We start from the raw sequence: 6,077 nt of genomic DNA, 5'->3' as shown, positions 1-6,077 counted from the left end.
AGCAAACAGAAAGCACATGGGCGTCTCTAGTGCTTACTTATGTGGTGTATTTTGTTAGTTAGTTGTTCAGGTGTCTGTAACTCTTGAGGGCTACAACATCTCGCACCTTGTGACCGTTGTTCAACTCCTCTTTGATAAAAATACCATCCCAATTTTTTCTATGAATTTGAATAAAATTCATACAATAATAGCATCAAATCCCTCAATAATACCATCCATATTTTATAGTATGAATTTGAATTAAAATTCATACAATAATTGCATCAAAATCATAATTCTCAAAGCATATCATCCCAATTTTCTAGTATGAATTTGGATAAAAATTCATACAATAATTTTGTCAAAACTGTCAATTCTCAAAGCATACCATCCCAATTTTCTAGTATGAATTTGGATAAAAATTCATACAACAACCGCATCCAAACCGTCAATTCTCAAAGCAAACCACCTCGATTTTATAGTATGAATGATATTCATACAATAATTGAATAAAAATCGTCAATTCTCAAAGCATATCATCTCGATTTTATAGTATGAATCAAATTCATACAAGAATTGTGTCAAAACCGTCATCCCAACTTTTTAGTATGAATTTAATTGGGATAAAATTCAAGCAATAATAGCATCAAAACCCTTAATTCTCAAAGCGATAATAGCATCCAGATTTTATAGTATGAATTTGAATCAAGCATCGTTTCACAAGAAGAGCAATTGCCTTTATCCCTTTGCTTTCTATGATACATCTTTGATACTCTGGTAAACTTGAAAGACAAGTCAACCCAATTAAGTTAATAACCAGTTGAAGTTTATCAAATGATCCATAACTTTCTACGGATGATGTATAATCCAGAGTATGTATTAAATTAAACTTTTCAAGCATGACAAGCCTTTTGCATTCAGTACATCTAATAATAAGAATCTAGCCTGCGAGGAGATAGAATTACGTGGAGAATGAATCATCACGAGAACAGCCCTTGATACTGGTTCGCCTTGAAAAGGATCAGCAATATCCTTTTGACATATTCGGCACCATTTTTCAAGTGTATCCACAAAACTCAAGCTATAGACAAAGGAGAAATTAGAATTAGTATAGTTGGAGAGCATCAACACAATGAAGGTGAAATAAAAGTTCACTTATAAAATTTCAGAAATATAATCAACATTCAACAGTATTAGTAAGAAACTGAGGCATAGGATATATATTATAACATCAACATGTATACACATGATAAATCCATCAAGAAATTATAATGGAAAGAATACAATTTACAATGCACATGTAATTAGTAAGTTGATGCAGAGCTCACTTCCATGAGTATGAGGGTTTAAATTTTCTCCACAGTGAATAGTAAGCCACCCAAGAATGTCTCATAGATAACTCCCAAGACCAAGATGATAATTGGCTTTTAATCCCTCTTTTACCATGGATATTTGTTTTTTCAATGACAAGACAGGTTTAGACAATTGGTCTTGAATATTTTCAATCAGGAGGATTAAGGAGAATTCTATCAATTCCTTGTTTCCAAAACTTGATATGATGATCACCCGCCCAGCGAGTAATTAGAGCTGACTGGCATGCTTCCCCTGACAAAGACCCATGGTTGTTCCCAATTTATTTAGAACTCAGCCCAGTTTCTTTCATCCCACAAATTATTGCATCAACAAGAGCTTCACCACACAAACCAACCACTTTTAAACAATTCTCTTGGGATCTCTGAACAGATAAAACCAATCTTTATCAGGAGTAATACATTATATTACAGTGATCATCTTAGAGAACAATTAAATATTACCAATAGACATTGAGCAAGCCTAAACCCCTCTATTCGAACAGAATGGGGGTCTGATTTTCCCATCGCCTGCACAAACATTTGTGGAAATACTTCTCCATCCTCTATACGTTTTCTAGCTACAGAATCACATAAAGCTGGTAACAAAATAGAAGTTAGTTAGCGTAAATACTTGAGAATGGGTGATAATAAGGAAAAGTTTAATACATAAAGATGTGTACAGCTTTAAAAGTGTAAGTTTAATAGAACTATCTGTCCTTGTATGGATGTTTGCTAAGACTTTCATAAGTATAACATAATTTCCAACAGGGAACCTAGAAGGAGGCCAGCGCCACAGTATTGTGCTCAAAAGCAAAGTCGTCTCTTCAAAATATTCAATTTTTTTTGCACCTTCAGCAAAATCTTTTCTATTTCCAACAATACGCATGGAAGTCTCTGTTTCTTTCAAAGCTTCCATAACTGCCTTCTCACTTGTAGCACTCAAATTTGAGATTACCAAATTCAAAGCATTAGCACAGGGTGTTGCAACTTCTACTTGATGTGAAGATAGCAAGGATGACAGACAATAGACAAGATCCAACATATGGAATTGCAATAATGAATTGGGTATAAAACTAATTACCTTTACTGCCACATCTGATGCCATGCTTAACAAAGCCTCACTTTTGCATTGAAGAACCCATAATAATGCGCTCCCAAAATATCGGCAACAGGTTCCTAAAGAAGTAAAGCAACGTAGGGAAGTACATATTTCAATGTTATTGAAAATATCAGATCAACTAATTTATATCAAACCATTCTACATAAATATATATGTTGAAATTCACATAGTATTACATTAGTAACCAGTTTCAAAATAGTATATGTTTGCCCTGAGAAAATATTTTCTGTTATTATTTTCTGTTTTCACTTTATTTACTGATTTCAAAAGTTAGTACAGTAAAAAATGACTTTTTATTGTTTTCTATTTTCACTTTTTCTTGTATATACATCAGAAAACAGGGAACAAAGTGAAATCTCAAACCAAATGGCCCCTTAGGAAATTCTTTCGTCTATTTATTTGTAATTGAATTGTAATGTAATAAGTCATTGTAGGTAATTCCCCTGATGTAAATATTATCCTAACTTCCTAAGTATGCTGAGTGCAATTGACTGAAGCAAATCCATAAAAAAAATTCGGTAAGTTTTTCAATCTTTTCAAGTAAATACAGTCATGTATGATTTAGAACTCTAATGAACTAGCATGAAACTCCAAATTCAGGTTCACATGTTCTATTAACTACGGTTAAAGCCAGAAATAAATAAATAAATAAGCATGTAAACAATGCACCTTAACAATAGCATGACGTGCTGCATGTGCATCTCCTGATAATGAATCAAGAGCGCACCAATTGATCATAGCACATTTTTCCATCTATTTGTCTTCTCATCAAAATGTCTCTAAAAAAAAGAGAGAGAGAGATTCAAAAAGATTCACAACAACAACAACAACCCATGAAACTAAAAACCCGAAGGGTTGGCACAACGGTGTAACGCCCTGCTGCATTCACATGAGTGGGTGAAAAAGATTTATTTAACGGGAGAACCATGTTCGTTTCTCACCATGTGCAAAATTCTTTTGTGACAGCAGCAGCCACACACCACACACCCCGAGCAGATAATTCTCTGACCAATGGGTTAGGGGACACCGTGGTCTCAGACCCAGAACCAAAAGAAAAACCCATGAAACGAAAAACACAGTTCAATCACTTTGAACCAACGAGATAGAAAATTAAATGATGGGTAGAAGGGTGCCCACTATGTCGGAAGTAAAAAAGATAGAAAATTTAAAGAAAATTTCACGGAATAAGGACCTGGAGGGAAGTGACTGGGTGGGATGGGGGTGCAAGTTGAGATCTGGTGCCAAGGTTTAAGGCGTGGAGAAGACGGCGATGAAGGGTCTGCATATGAGAACTGATGCAGTGATCGTTCTCTTTCTCTTTCTCCTCCTCTCTGTCGGATTTCATGGTTTCTTGGTTTTGTGTGAGAATTAAAGAAGAAGAGAGAGAGGAATTGAGTGTAAGAAGAAATTGAGTTTGTGAGAAGAAATGTTCTTGATATATCTTTGAACACAGCCACAGAGTTGAGTAACAAAGAACGAGGCTGAACTTATAGCATACTAATCTCGTAAGGCTTTTGGGGCTCTGCATACAAAATGAAAAAAATATATTAATGCGTATGCTTTGAATATGTTTTAAAATTATAATTTTTCTTTATATTATTTTATTTACAAAATTTGATAATTTAAAATTTTTAATATTTAATTGGATTTTGTATTTAGATTTTTATTACAGTAAATAATATTTAAAGTAATTTAATATTTAATTGAATGATGTATTTGGATGTTTATTATAGTGATTGAAAAATAAATAAATATGATATTTAATTGAATGATGTATTTAGATGTTTATTTTAGTAATTCATAATTAAATAAATTTGGTATTTTTTACATATGTAAATTTTAATTAAATCTATGATTTTTATTTATAATTTATATATGTAAACAAATTAATTATTAGATAAAAATTAATTATCTCAAAATTTATTATGTAAATTTACATCTGCATTCAATATACATTAGATATTTTAGTATTATATATAGTGACATTAATTAATTTATAACATAATTGATTTATTAAATCAGTTCATTAGAGTGTTGTGCTAATAACGTGAAAGTAACATATTTGATTCTTGATTGGACCATTAATTTTAAAACTATATTCTAAAAGAAAAAAATTCTATGGACCTCATATTATGCTGTGTGTACCAACAACTGTTGGATGGAAATGCGTTTGGTTAGATTTTTTAAAACATTTTCACATGTTTTTATTTCTTGAAAGCAGAACATAAGAAGTCAAACCAAACATATTTTCAGAATTCCAATCTTTTGAAAATAAAAACAGTTTTCAGAAAATAAAATCAAAAAATAAAAATACAAACCAAACACACAAATTGTTCACCTAAGAAACGTTTTCAGATTTGTTATCATTACTATGAAAGATATGAAAATTGAAAACAGTTAGCATCACGAGGTTCATGAAAATAAAATATATCTTTTAGTAAGTAAAAAAATAAATTAAATTATTTTAAAATATTAGATTGTTATTTTTATTTTTCAAAAAAATATTAATATAATATATTGGAATGGTTGAAGATAATTATAACGGATAATAGAAATAATAGATAAAAGAAAAATGGGGAGGAGGAGAACTAGGCATGTGCCTCCGACTATGCAATTATTATCATTATTATTATTATTATTTGTCGGTCCATCCCGGAGCTCTCTCGTGAAGATGACCCAATTAATATTTAGATTTGATGATTCTTTGGTTAGTCCAAGGTCACTCTGCACGGGGATTCAATATTTAGTTTTGAAATTTTGGATGAATTTTTGAGATTTCAATCACTTATTTATATTTACAATTTATGACAAGACAATGAAGCCATAGAACTAATTAAATTGGTTCATTTTCTGGGTTAAGTTAATTTTAAGAATTATAAATATTTGATAAATTTATTAATAAATTATAAAATGATGTATAAAACATATTTATACAATTCCTAGAATTCTTGTCAGAAACAAAATTTGACTAAAATTTAAAAACAGATAACATAAAAACATTAATGTACCGAAGGTAATGATGAAAGAATAAAAATAAGGAAGTTATAAACTCAAATTCTAATATAAAAAAATATTTATATTTATAATTTTAAACATTCATTGTATGATGTGATGTCATATAACAATTTCATATTTATTTCCTCTAAAATAATAAATGTAGTCATATTTGGAATTAAATTTTGAAAATAATATAATGCAAAAAGATCAAATTCTCAACTATCAATTCAAATAACTAATACCCTCATTATATGAAAGAATTGTATTTAGATCCAATGCAAATTTTCCTTGATCCAATCACAAGATTCAGTGCAGGAAGTTGTTCATTGCTAGGCATTTTTTTTTTCAATAGGCTATCAAGTTATTTGAATTATTCCATTAAATACTTTCTTGAGTCACTTGCAGCTGTGATTGGATAAGAGAAATTAAATTTGAATGATTAAGAACCTAATACATTTCTTTCCAAATATTGTGAAAGACACATGAAGAAACAGATAGCAAGGAAAAAAATACCCTTCCATATGCATTGTAATCAAGGGAACTCCCAAGAAGGTCGGCCATGTCTTTCTTGAGAAATCTCCGCACCGCGCTCCTTTTCTTGCGCTTGTTAACTTCAACCGCGATTTGCT

General features: G+C 30.8%; 1 long non-coding RNA gene across 4 annotated transcripts; it reads right to left on the bottom strand.

The window, feature by feature from the left end:
* Positions 1-635: 635 nt before the first annotated feature.
* On the bottom strand, positions 636-3,893 carry LOC114381297. 4 transcript variants are annotated; one of them, XR_003659995.1, is made up of 7 exons: positions 3,393-3,893; positions 3,121-3,228; positions 2,413-2,507; positions 2,012-2,260; positions 1,794-1,927; positions 1,308-1,714; positions 636-1,060 (listed from the first exon to the last, which is right to left on the bottom strand). It is a non-coding gene; the product is annotated as an uncharacterized LOC114381297 (long non-coding RNA). The 4 variants fall into 4 exon arrangements; XR_003659994.1 differs by lacking the exon at positions 2,012-2,260 and having other exon boundaries at positions 1,308-1,733; positions 3,393-3,890; XR_003659993.1 differs by lacking the exon at positions 2,012-2,260 and having other exon boundaries at positions 3,644-3,889.
* Between the last annotated feature and the right edge of the window lie 2,184 nt (positions 3,894-6,077).

Source organism: Glycine soja, chromosome 13, assembly GCF_004193775.1.
Source record: "Glycine soja cultivar W05 chromosome 13, ASM419377v2, whole genome shotgun sequence".
Lineage (NCBI taxonomy): Eukaryota > Viridiplantae > Streptophyta > Magnoliopsida > Fabales > Fabaceae > Glycine > Glycine soja.
The sequence above is the reverse complement of the archived record's forward strand: the minus strand, read 5'-3'. Positions and strand labels throughout refer to the sequence as shown.